The sequence below is a fragment of the Moschus berezovskii genome, chromosome 25 (assembly GCF_049115385.1).
Source record: "Moschus berezovskii isolate FMDL1 chromosome 25, NW_MosBer_1.0, whole genome shotgun sequence".
NCBI classification, from domain to species: domain Eukaryota; kingdom Metazoa; phylum Chordata; class Mammalia; order Artiodactyla; family Moschidae; genus Moschus; species Moschus berezovskii.
This window is the reverse complement of record NC_142484.1, coordinates 14,337,870-14,352,242: the sequence shown is the minus strand read 5'-3', so window position 1 is coordinate 14,352,242 and position 14,373 is coordinate 14,337,870. Positions and strand designations below refer to the sequence as shown.

The 14,373-nt window shown below is 46.4% G+C and overlaps 1 protein-coding gene across 4 annotated transcripts in view; it reads right to left on the bottom strand.

Annotated features, from left to right (window-relative positions):
• Window positions 1–14,373, bottom strand: part of NTM (neurotrimin) — a 420,911-nt gene that overhangs the window by 358,440 nt on the left and 48,098 nt on the right. The window lies entirely within an intron of this gene.

The following is a 14,373-nucleotide window of genomic DNA, read 5'->3' as shown; positions in this document are numbered from 1 at the left end:
TCGTGTTTATCCTTGTTTCCCTCACTAGAAGATAAGAGCCATGGGTCAGGTGTTTCATTCACTGTCATGCCCTAAGCCTCTTTAGCGATGCCCTCCATAGCCGTCGCTCTGTAGATTTTCACTGATGGAATGGATGGACACAAGTCCCGGCTCTGTTTCAGCAAACTCTCCCTTCCACTATGCTCTTCCCTCTACAGTCTAACTAGAAAGAATCACTCGTCATTCTTTTATCACATAAACACACACCCCGTCCTTCTGAGGATGTTACTCAGCCTCAAATAACTCTTCCTCCCACCATCATCCCCAGAAAAATATAATTTATTCTTGTAGATTCAGCTCAAGCACAGCTCCTTCCCTTCCTCCCTTCCCTCCTCCCTTCATCCTTCACCCCATCCTTTTTTCCCTGCCTCCCTCCACCTCCTCCTTCTTTCTACAAATATTTTAGCATACTTTATGCAGTCTATATGATGTTAGAGGCAAGGTAGGTTTTGTAAAAAATCAGACCACTTTTAATGAGCTTACAGTTCACTAAAGATTTCTCCAATGACTCCGGATGAATAAATCACTCTGAAGCTTCATCTGGTGGGTGGCAGCCTGAGATGGTGAAGGGAAAACACAGTCTTAGGGGTCAGGAGAAGCCGAGTGCATATTCCAGCTCTGGCATTTATCAACCGGCTTATGCAGGACATCCAACCTTTCTAAGCTTACATTTCTACACATTTAAGGTGAGGATTATAATTCTACCTAGATAATTCAACTAAATAACAATTAATAAATAACTGCAGCATATCATATACTATGAAATAATATAATTGATGTCAGATAATGAAACCGAATAATATCAGATGCCCTTGTTGCAGAGTTGACAGTCAAGCATTAAGGCCCTTCCCCTCCCCCAGTGGCAAGCAGTTACCTCACTTCTGTGTCATGACCTTATTTTATTTGCCTCACTCTCTGATGACTTTGACGGTAAAGAGTCTGCGTGCCACGTGGGAGACCTGGGTCAGGAAGATCTGCTGGAGAAGGAAATGCCAACCCACTCCAGTATTCCTGCCTGGGAAATCCCATGGACAGAAGAGCCTGGCAGGCTACAGTGCATGGGGTCGCAAAGAGTTAAACATGAGTGAGAGATTAATGCTATAGTACTTAGTCGTCTGTTTCCCATGAGTCGTGAGCAACTTGGGACATCCCCAAAGTACAGAGCTTTGCATGCTGTAGACTTCATGACAGTTAAGAATGGCCTTGTGTCCTCAGTGGAGGAGAGGGTGGGGCAGATTGAGAGAATAACACTGACATACATACACCACATGTGGACAGTTTTAGTGGGGAGCTGCGGCACAGCACAGGAAGCTCAGCTCAGGGCTCTGTGATGACCGAGAGGGGCGAGACTTAGGGTGGGGTGGGAGGGAGGGTCAAGAAGGAAGGACTGTATGTATACACACAGCTAATTCACATTGTTGCACAGCAGAAATTAACACAACCTTGTAAAGCAATTATACTCCAATTTTTTTAAAAAAGAAACAAATCTCCTATCCTCCCTGCATTATCCTTGTGTTCCTATATCCTTTCAACTGTCTTCGCTCTTTGCCAAACCCCTTCCCCCATCACTTTATTATTCATTTCATGGAACCTAAAAATTCTCTCTCCCTGTCTCTCTATGCTCCCCCTGGACCCACCCCTCCCCATCACCACCTCCTGCCCTCTCCCTTCTCCAGTTCCCCAGGTTGCAGCACCACCTTCCCTTCCCTCTCCCCCTGGTCATCACTCTCTGTCAGGCTCCTGTCCGCTCAGACTGGCCAGGGGAAGTTTTATTGATCTCTCTGTAATGCCCGAGCGCCTCTGAAGGTTACGGTCAACAAGAGTAAAGCATCATGCTGAACCACAGGACCTAAACCTGACTTCTGTGTGCGGGGTATCAATTATTCAGAGTTGTCAGATCACAGGGCACTTGCCACCTGGGGCTGCCGGCTGGGAAAAGGACGAAAGATCACAGGGAAGGTTAGGGTGCGGAAGACCAGAGTATCTAGCTAGTGCTCACACCCTGGGGAGCCCAACAGTGCACCAGGAGGTGGACAGCAAGTAAGGTCTACCAATGGTCATGGAAGGGAAGCCACCAAAGAAGCTAGTAATGCCCAGTCTTCCGGGCTTTGGACAGTTTTCTTCTCTCCCTTATCCCATGCGTGGCTGATCTTAATTTCTCTGGTCACTAAATATTTATGAAAGTGTGCAAGCATTAATCGCTCAGTTGTTTCTGATTCGTCGTGACCCCATGGACTGTAGCCTGCCAGGCTCCTCTGTCTATGGGATTCTCCAGGCAAGCATATTGGAGTGGGTAGCCATTTCCTCCTCCAGAGAATCTTCCTGAACCAGGGACTGAACCCAGGTCTCCTGCTTTGCAGGTGGATTCTTTACCGTCTGAGCCACTAGGGAAACCCACAGACGCTTTACTGTCTTGAGCCACCAGGGAAGCCCCCAAAACAATTATGAGTCCTTCATAAATCAAAATAAACTTGGATAATGGTGGATTTTGTTGGTCATTTTCACCATGCCATGGCTTATTTTGCTGACATTTTAAAGGCTCCTGGGCCATCTCAACAATAAATGTATAGCACAGGGAACTCTGTTCAATATTATTAATATATAACAATCTAAATGGGAAAAGAATTTGGAGAAGAATAGATACACGTATATGTATAACTGAATCACTTCACTGTACACCTGAAACTATCAACATTGCCAGCTAACTATTGTTGTTGTTGCTTATTCACTCAATCGTGTCCGACTCTTTGCAACCCCATGGACTGTAGCCCGCCGGGCTCCTCTGTCTGTGGAATTCTCCAGGCAAGAATACTGGAGTGGGTTGCCATTCCCTCCTCCAGGGGATCTTCCTGACCCATGGTTGGAACCTGCATCTCCTGCATGGGCAGTTGGGTTCTTTACCACTGAGCCACCAAGGAAGCCCCTTGATCAACTATACTTAAGTATAAAAAGTTCTAAAAAATAAAATAAAGCATCCCTAAAAATAAAATACATGTATGGATAATTTTAGTTAAAAATACATAGAAAACAAAGAGCTGTGAGTTAGAATTCTGGGGGAAATCTCATCAACCTGACTCATTCTCAAGAAACCTGCACGTTAGAATAGCTGACCCATCAAAGCAAATGTTATTGTCATGAACCATCTCAGCTCACTGCCCATCCTTCTGCACATGCAGTTTCCCTACTGGATAACCTCTCCTCCCTCCTCCACCTGGTTAGTACCTAATCATCCTCCAGCCATGCTCTTGCAGGTCACTTCCTCTGGGATGCCCTTCAGTCTGGCCCAGAAGCTCCCACTAAACGAGCCATAAATCACAATTCATGATACCATGTGACAATTCCACCAGAAGGAGCAGAAGACCAAGTGATCAGACACCCAGACTCAAGACACTGCCGGGGTTGAATCCTGACTCCATCTCAGTGTCAGCTTTTTCATCTGTACACAGAGGAGTAATCATAGCAGTTTCCATCTCAAAGTGTCATTTAAAAACGACTAAAATGTACAAGACTTACAAAAGGCCTGGGACATAATTCATCCTGTGAAAGTGCAGCTGTCACCATTGTTATTTTGCCTGCAGAAGCTCTACCATGGAAGAAAAACAGAGCTATGGTATCTATTGGCAGGTGGCTCAGTGGGTAAAGAATCTGCCTGCAATGCAGGAGCCACAGGAGATCCCTGGGTAGGGAAGAGCCCCTGGAGAAGGGAATGGCGCCCACTCCAGTATTCATACCTGGAGAATCCCATGGACAGAGGAGCCTAGTGGGCAACAGGCCATAGGGTTGCAAAGAGTCATACGTGACTGAGCATGCACAATGCAAGCTATTTATTATAGATTCTGTGCCTCTTCTAGAGCCTACAACATCCTAGAAACTAGCCATTGAATGAAAGGATGCTCTCAAGTCAGGACTAGCACTCCAACCGTCACCTGGCCAGTGCCTCTGACTTGAATCCTTTTACAAGTTTTCAGGAAAAAAGAAAAGTATCACGGTCACTTGCATTTCTGCACTTCTTTACAAACAGAGGCCCCGGAAGTCTTTTCACAGATGTTTGCAGAGTGAATAACCTCGGAAGACAGAGCTAGTACCTTCCTCCAGAGCACAGTAAATATATTCTTTGCTGTCCTGTATAATAAAGACAAGGTTTCCCTCCTAGATATATGTTAGGGAGGTTTGCTTTTAGAGCAAGAGACCCAGATTCCCTAAGCTTGGGGTTACACAGCTGTGATGCAATACCCTGGATGCACAACACCCCGGCTGGCTGCTCTGTGTCACAGCTGTGGACTTGGGAAGTGTGGGAAGCTGGTGTGAGTGGGAGGCTTTTGTACATGCTGTGGTGGAGGAATGAAGTCCTCTGCCTCTGGCCCAGGGGGTCTCATGTCTCCCATCAGCACCCATGAGCCTGTGGCTGGCTTCCCTGTTAGCGTGAAAGTTCAACTCCCAGACCCTCACAGTTCCTGACAACAGACTGTGGCTCTTGCAGGAAAGATATCATCCCTTTCCAGCCATTTATCGGATAATGAGCAGGATGAAATGAATGAGACTTTGTATAAGCCCTTCCTGAGAATTCAAGACCTTTCCTGGGAATGGCATCTCTCCTTCCAAGACCAGCAAGCCCAGGCCAGAGGGTTGGTCCATCCTCCGGCAGTAGCCTGACCAAAGGGAATCTAGAGGATTCAAACTCGATTCTGGTCAACCTCCTGGTTCTCCTGTTGGACTGACAAGGTCCAGGATCAAAAGGAAAATGGCCACATGGCTCCATACCCTCTCACCTGAATCCCTCCACCATGGCTCACACAGGTTAACATGGGGACATAGTGCATCTTTGTAACTTTTATAACAATGTCCACCACGCTCCTACACTTGACTGTTCCAGATGAAAGGCCTAGGTGCAGACAGGCGATGACTGGAAAAGGTGAAGTTATAGCTGCTGGATATGACATTCCAATTTTTTGGAGGTAGGGAGTAAAAACCCAGGCACCTGGGAGGGGACACCCCAGGCACTCCTGGGAAGGACAGGGAAGAAGCAACACAAGCCACCTGCTTGTCTTTTAAAGCCACCAGTGGAGGACTTCCCTGGGAGTCCAGCAATTAAGAATCTGCCTGCCAATGCAGGGAACGAGGGTTCGATCACGGGTCTGGGAAGATCCCATCTGTCAGGAGGTAGCTTAACCTGTGTGCCACAACTACTGAGCCCGTGCTCTAGAGCACGGCAGCCACAGCTCCTGAAGCCCTTAGAGCCCAAGCTCCACAACAAGAGAAGCCACCACAGCAAGGAGCCTGCACACTGCAACTAGAGAAGGGCCCGTGCTCGCCACGACCAGAGAAAGTCCACGCATAGCAAGAAGACCCAGCACAGCCAAACACAAAAGACACAGAAAAATAACACTAGTGAAAAATAAAGCCACCCACAGAGCCTTCTTCACAAGGAAAATGACCCAGCACAACTCTCCTAAACCGCTGTCAATACCTTAATTCAACTGACTACCAATCTGCCATCACGTCCCGTGACCCTGACCATAGTTTGATTGATACTCCCGGAACCTTCTGAAAAGTTTATCAGCAATAGCGCTGCTCCTGCAAGGCCCTCACTACATACCTGTCAACACCACTTTGTCTCCCCACCCCTCTCCCAAAGTCACACAAACTGCCTGGACAGCCACTTGGGCCACACACATTGCCCTCCAAGGACTTAGAAAACCAACGGGTTTGATGGGAACTTGAAGGGCAAGCTGCTCACTGTGCCAAGGGTCATGACATCCTTAGTCTCTGGCCCAGGGGTCTCGTGTCCCCCGTCAGCATCCAGGAAACAGGATATCTTGTCTTTGTAGGGGAGTCGCATGTCTTTGCACTGAGGGTTTCTGTTTGTCCTCCAGAAGATGCCATTCTCCCAGCAACATAAATCTGACCATAAATGTGACCGAATGCCCACAGTAAATGACAAGGATTCCCTAGAGCAGGACAAAAGCAACGTAAGCAGTTCCGGGGTTTCCCTCCATGCGCCTCTGAATACATGCTGAGGTTCTTGACTTCATGTTACAGAACAGACCTTCACTCATCCAAATTTAACTTATCATCTTCAAAGCTCTTTTGTTTCTGATACAGAAAACAAATCAGCGTGGAGGGCGAGCTGTCTGTATGTGTGTATGTGTGCGCGTCTGTTTGTGTTTGTCTCTGAGATCAAAGCCATTGATTTCAGGTTGACGTTGCAGAAGTTCTTGATACAAATACATTTTGTTTTTTCTAATGTGATTTTTCTCCTTGATGAACAGAGGTATGGGGGGAGTTGTTGCAGTCAGTGCTAAATAATGAACTCAGGTTGAATACCTGCAGTGCGGGCTTACCTGTGGGTAATCTTTGTGGCCAGGAAGGCTCATTTCCATCCTGATTGGTTGCTACTCTTACCACCCAGCAGGGCCTGGAACTTCCTATCAAAGTTGCTACAGGCGAGCAAAGGTGGGGCACCCGCCCAGTGCTCCTTTCCCTGTGGCACCGAGGCTCCCAGGATGTTTTCCAAGTGCTTTTTATGTTCTGTGTCTCTAAAGACTGCTAAATTGGGTCGGATGTGTGGGATTAAGCTCACCTCATAAAATTTGCTTGAGAAAATCTCAGATCCATTAATGCTTCATAAAAATTTTACAAGGTTTCTGCTAAAGGAAGGAAAACAAACAGAGGTGGTGTCGGCATCTAGGCGCTCTTTAAATCAAACATTCCCTCTAATGCATTTTTTTTTATGGCACCAATCAGAAAAGCAATCAACCATGAAGCCTGAGGCTTCTCTTGCTTCCATTCCTAGAGCAAAATTTCCAAGATCTTTAACCACTTTACATGAAGCCATTGGAGAGAGAGAGAGAGAGAGTGTGTGTGTGTGTGTGAGTGTGTGTGTGTATCTCAACCTGTCTATCCATCCATCATTCATCTTCTACATCATCCTCTGGAAAAAGTCTGTCTCTAAAAAACTACATTAATATTAAAATTTCATACCCTCTGATTTCAGATTAAGAAAAGAGGATAAGATGATAAAATAATCTTCCATATTTCAAAATGTTCCAGAGTGGCAGAAGAATAGAAAGGGTGGATGTTTAAGATAAGTGGGATGGCCATCAAAATACTCTTACATTTATTATCCTTACTCTTATTTGGATTGTTTCAACAATAAATAAAAAGAATTCAAGAGTAAGAAATAGTGTCCAGGGTCTGAGGATGCATGAACCCGGAAATGATGTAATAAGATAATTCAGAGTGATTTTAACATAAGCGATCATAAGCTAAAGTGAAGTTGAGCCCAGCCAGGAGAGGCCGGCCCTCTGTAGTCAGAGAAGGGTTGTAGCCAAAGGTCCAGTTTGACAAGTGGACCTGTAGAATGAGGCCAGAGTGGAACTGGTCTCCTGGGATGAAAGAAGAAGCTCCAACTCCCCCTCCCCTTATTTCTCCTATTGCTTTCCTTCAAAGCCAGGGTCTCTGAAAACTTGCCTTTTCATAAGAGACAGGCAACTAGAATACAAACAGTCCCAACAATGGCCAGACTGTTTTCTTTTATCTTCGTATATATTACAATCATCTACTCCTCAAAACAGCCCTGTGAAATAATGCAACCACAGTACTTTGAAAAGAAAATAAGAGCTGTGCTAAAATAAAAACTGGTATTTGTTTAACTCCTACATGGCCACCTCATAGCTCCTGTGACCATCAGTTGAGTTCAGTTCAGTTCAGTCGCTCAGTCGTGTCCGACTCTTTGCAACCCCATGAATCACAGCACGCCAGGCCTCCCTGTCCATCACCATAGACCTCTACAAACCTCAGTTACCCAGTATGTGAATTAGTGATGCTATTCCCTACTTAACTTAAGAAAGATGACCAAAATTAAATGAGATAACTTACAGGGCATAACTTACAGGGCTTCCCTGGTGGCTCAGAAGGTGGCAGGATACCTGGGTTCAATCCCTGGGTCAGGAAGATCCTCTGGAGAAGGGAAAGGCAACCCACTCCAGTATTCTTGCCTGGAGAATCCCATGACAGAGGAGTTTGGCAGGTACCGTTCATGGAGTCCTGGGAGTCTAACACGACTGAGTGACGAACATACAAACGGCATAAAGTCATTGCTGGTCAGCCACTCAGTCGTGTCCGACTAATTGGGGCCCCATGGACTGCAGCACACCAGGGCCTCCTTGCCCTTCACCATCTCCCGGAGCCTACCCAAACTCATGTCCATTGAATCAGTGATGCCATCCAACCATCTCATCCTCTGTCATCCCCTTCTCTTCCTGCCTTCCATCTTTCCCAGCATCAGGGTCTTTTCCAGTGAGTCAGCTCTTTGCATCAAGTAGCCAAAGTACCGGAGTTCCAGCGTCACCATCAGTCCTTCCCATGAATATTCACAGTTGATTTCCTTTATGATTGACTGGTTTGATCTCCTTGGAGTCCAAGAGACTCTCGAGAGTCTTATCTAACACCACAGTTCAAAAGCATCAGTTCTTCAGCACTCAGCTTTCTTTATGGTCCAACTCTCACACCCATACATGACTACTGGAAAAACCACAGCTTTGACTATATGGACCTTTGTTGGCAAAGTAATGTCTCTATTTTTTAATATGCTGTCTAGGTTTGTCATAAAGTAGACAGTGCAAAATAGATGCTTGAGGAATAAAAGTGCACACATCCATTCTTTTGAAGAGTTAGGGGATATGATTAATGATACAGAGCTACTTAGCTGCAGACCCTGGGATTCAATTCTGAGCCCCACACAGGTGTGGGCTGACCTTGCCGAGAAGCGGAAAGGCCAGGTACTTGTGCCTACTTTCCCTCAGTTAAAGGAAAGATACTAGGAGAGAAATGCAAGTTTTAAAGGAATGCAAGGGAAGCTTGTGAACGTGAAGAGACAGCATGGTTCCTGAGCTGGAAGGACCAACCTGCATGGAGTCTCCTCTGCACTGTGGCCCAACCACAGGGAGACAGATGTTGAGAAGAAGGTATGCTTGGTGGTGCCTGAAGGCCAGGAGGCTTCTCCGGATTTCCTCCTCCTAAGATCCTCCCCACTTGGCAAAAGTGAAAAATCTGGCCAGAGACCCAAAGTAATGATAGAGTATCTTAAATTATCTGAGAAAGCCCACTGAAAGCACCACTGTTGAGAAGAAATCAATTCAAGCATCAAGCCCATCATCTCTTCCCATCTCCCTCCTCCCACTCCCAAATGCCTTTTTAATGCAGATGGATGGAAGTGTGTCTTTAACAGCCAGGACTTTCAGATTTTCTGGGGTCACCGTTCAGACTGAGGTGTGGGAGCCTGTGTCTTCTCCCCACCATTCAGACATGGAAGTGAAAAGAAGAAGCCATCCACAGCAGAGGTGGAACTAGCACGTGGGGTTCCCCGTCCTCTCTGCCTGCCTCTGGGCAGGTCTCTGGAGGGCTGGCTAATGCAGGTTTGTGGAATTGGCAGAGAGGTCTGTTCTGGAGAAAATCAATGGCAGACTCCCCGACTCCAGGTATGAGACGCTGGCTTCCCCACCAGGCCCTGAGAGTTCTGGAGCACGGTGTTCAGACAGGAAATGCCTTCACACAGCCCCTGCCCCACAGGTTTTGTAAATAATTCAGCAAGACAAGGACAGAGCTATCTTACAAACAAGCTGATTTGCCCCAGGATTTTTAGACGTCACCGAGTGCTGCTCCGGTCATTTTCTGCTGTTGTTTTTAAACGCTAAAGCATGGACTGTGTATTTAGGAGAGGGATGTTCTGGTACCAGTGAGTTAGGGGAGGATGTGTCACTGCTGGGAACACTAGCACAAAACCACTGTTGTGAAGTGATGGTGGCGCACTGAACTCGGGCTCCACTGGGAGGATGGGAGGGCGTGCTTTTCTTGATCATCTAATGAACAGATGATCTAATGAATGGATTTCCCAGACAATCTAATGAGTGGATTTCCCAGACAACCTGTTCTTTTTATTATTCATGTGTCTTTTGAGCCACTGCCTTCCTGAGAACTAGGAGAATTGCCCTTGGTTTGTAATCTGCCTCTCTATTTTTCATATTATATTTTAAAATATTTTCTTGGATATATAAGGCATCCTTGCTACCTGACCCCTCACCAAGGAGAGGGAAAGCCTAATGGTTGCTATAGCTCCAGTCAAGGGCCAAACCAGGATCTACCTGTGCAGGTAACTAGGAAAAAATGTCAGCGCTTCGATCAACAAGTGGAGAAAACTGCAAACTCATTACTATGAAAAGAAATGCAATCTGAAACAATGACCTGGCATGTCTACCTAACAAACTAGCAATGCCAACAAAATGAGGACAGCGGTCCAGAAGCACTGATGGGGGTGGGGGTCGAGTGAAGCTGTGGGCATGAGAGGTCCTTCCGCTAGCAGGGCACAGCAACAACCCACTGGGCAGCCTGACAGCAGACACCAAGAAGTTCTGGGGTCCACATACTCTGCTACAACTCCACTTGGAAGAACACATCCTGGAAAGAACTCTGGTTGTGAACAGACTCAAAAGCAAAGATGTTCATTTGAATGGTATTTACAACAGCAAAACCATAGGAAATAACCTAACTGCGCAGCCATGAGGATTATTAGTTAAATAAATGATGATCCATTCATAAAACAGAATTTTTGCAGCCATGAAATATAATTTATAAAATACCCAATAACACAGAAATATGTTATATATTATATTGTAAATATAACATGTACAATTCTATATTACACATATAAATATATTTTATATAAGTATACGTTATACATAATATATAAAATGTATATTACACATATTGAAAGTGAAAGTGAAGTCACTCAGTCATGTCTGACTCTTTGCGAGCCCATGGGCTGTAACCTACCAGGCTCCTCCGTCCATGGGATTTTCCAGGCAAGAGTACTGGAGTGGGTTGCCATTTCCTTCTCCAGGAGATCTTCCTGACCCAGGGATTGAACTGGGGTATCATGCATTGTAGGCAGATGCTTTACCATCTGAGCCACCAGGGCAGCCCATTATACGTATTATTTTATACATATTATATGTAACATACACATAATATATAATTGTAACATATAATGTATATATTATGTATAATACATGTACATATTATATATATCAGATGTTATATATCTTATTACATATATTGCATGTTATATATTATATACCATGCATATATGTAAAACACATATCAATACATATATGTTATATGGTATATACATACTCTATATGTAACAAAAGATTGTGTAAGGTGGAGATTAGTTTTTGTAAATGAAAATTATAATTAGATATATAACTGCATAAAGACATACACATGATTATTTAACAGTGATGAACTGTGGAGGATAAATTAGATAGTTTTAATTGTATAAGCACGTGTGTGTCTGTTTTCTTATCAGTGTTTCCTAAAACTTCCCGCAACAAACATAATGATTTGTTAAAAAAAAAACACCACACAATTTACTCTAGAAAAGCTGACTGAGCATGCGCATAGTTTCAGGCACGACAGGGAGAAATTATTTCTATCAGGCGAGCAGGCGTGGGAGGTCCTGATGGAAGGACCCGCACCATCCTGCCATAGCACCACCAGCCCTGAGCAAGCCACCAGTTGGCTGAACATGAACCTCATGAAGTACACAGGAACAGCGGGGTCACCTCCTCCCTGCACAGCTGCGGCTTCCACCCACGTCCAGGGAAGGCCTGGCCGGCAGCCTGGGTGCTGCGGAGCCTCATCAAGGGTCAGAGGACAGCAGGATGGTCCTGCCCCTCCCGCCCCCCATAAGTCTACCAGGGCTCTTCAATCAGGGAGAGAAGTCCCCTGTTCTGTGCAATGCCTGTGTCACTCCCTTTCCCAAACTGCTGAACTCTGAGTCCCAGGCTCCCTTCGGTGCCAGGAGGCATCCTTCAAGGGGCTGTCTTAGGGAAAGGAGGTCCTATCTTAAATCACAGCTCTGACAGCATCTCAGCCCTGAGAACGCTGCCGGAAGATGCTGCTGTATCCCTCTGATTTGACTAATTTAATTACAAGTCTTTAAATAAAAGGAACTCACTTCTCTGTCCTGACAGACAGACGGAGAGCACTAGAGGCCCTGGTGGCTCCAGAGAGCAAGGAATGCCCTGAACTTGTCCTCTCAAGAGCGCCGTGGCGAGCCAGCCTCCCCACACAGGGCTTGCTTCTCACTCACCCTCCTCTTTCTTCTCACCTGTGATCCCGCTATCTTTTCTTTTCTCAGTTTATCCAGCTCTTTTCAGCCGATCTGCAATTTTCTGTTCTTCCTATGCTTTCCTCCTTCTCCTTTTTCATTAAAATCTGAATCGCTACAGAATTGACTATTTTATATTAAGTCCAGACTTCTGGGGCCATTGTGTAGTTTGTCCAGCACTGAGCCTCAATCAGACCTAGTGCCAACCAGACCAGTGAAAGTGAAAGTCGCTCAGTCGTGTCCGACTCTTTGCAACCTCATGGACTACACAGTCCATGGAATTCTCCAGGCCAGAATACTGGAGTGGGTAGCCTTTCCCTTCTCCAGGGGATCTTCCCAACCCAGGGATCAAACCCAGGTCTCCCGCATTGCAGGTGGATTCTTTACCATCTGAGCCACCATGGAAGCCCAAGAATACTGGAGTGGGTAGCCTATCCCTTCTCCAGCAGATCTTCCCGACCCAGGAATCGAACCGGGTCTCCTGCATTGCAGGCGATTCTCTACCAACTGAGCCACCAGGGAAGCCAGACCAGACTAGCAGCACCACAGAAAACAGGCCACACAGAGCCCCCAAGTCAGTGGACTCACTCACCAAGAGACAGTGCCTTCCTCTGGATTAGGAGGCAGAACTACCCACTCTCACAAAAACTTAACGTGATTTTAATACACACGTCACTGTACTTCATGCCCCGAGGTAGATGCAGTGGTCTGCAGAGTGTGTTCAGTACTAAGTGAACACACACTCACACTCACACACACTCACACTCACTCACACACACTCACTCTCACACACACTCACTCACGCTCACTCACACACACTCACACACTCGCACACATACACTCACATACACTCACTCACACTCACACACACACACTCACACACACTCACACACTCACTCTCACTCACACACACACTCACACTCACACACACACTCACACTCCTTCACACACACTCACTCTCAGTCTCACACACACACACTCACACACACTCACACACTCACTCTCACTCACACACACTCACTCTCACACACACTCACGCTCACTCACACACACGCACACTCACACACTCGCACACACACACTCACATACACTCACACACACTCTCACTCTCACACACTCGCACACACACACTCACACACACACACACACACTCACACACACACACACTCACACTCACACACACACTCACACTCCTTCACACACACTCACTCTCAGTCTCACACACACACTCACACACACTCACACACTCACATTCAGACTCACTCTCACACACACACACATGCACACTCACACTCTCACACTCACTCTCACACTCACACACACTCACTCTCACTCACACACACACACTCACACTCACACACACACTCACACTCCTTCACACACACTCACTCTCACACACACTCACTCACGCTCACTCACACACACTCACTCTCACACACACTCACTCACGCTCACTCACACACACTCACACACTCGCACACATACACTCACATACACTCACTCACACTCACTCACACACACACACTCACACACTCACTCTCACTCACACACACACTCACACTCACACACACACTCACACTCCTTCACACACACTCACTCTCAGTCTCACACACACTCACACACACTCACACACTCACTCTCACTCACACACACTCACTCACACACTCACTCACGCTCACTCACACACACGCACACTCACACACTCGCACACACACACTCACATACACTCACACACACTCTCACTCTCACACACACTCGCACACACACACTCACACACACACACTCACTCTCACACACACACACACTCACACTCACACACACACTCACACTCCTTCACACACACTCACTCTCAGTCTCACACACACACTCACACACACTCACACACTCACTCTCTCACACACACTCACTCTCACACACACTCACTCACGCTCACTCACACACACGCACACTCACACACTCGCACACACACACTCACATACACTCACACACACTCTCACTCTCACACACACTCGCACACACACACTCACACACACACACACTCACTCTCACACACACACACACTCACACACACACACACTCACACTCCTTCACACACACTCACTCTCAGTCTCACACACACACTCACACACACTCACACACTCACATTCAGACTCACTCACACACAC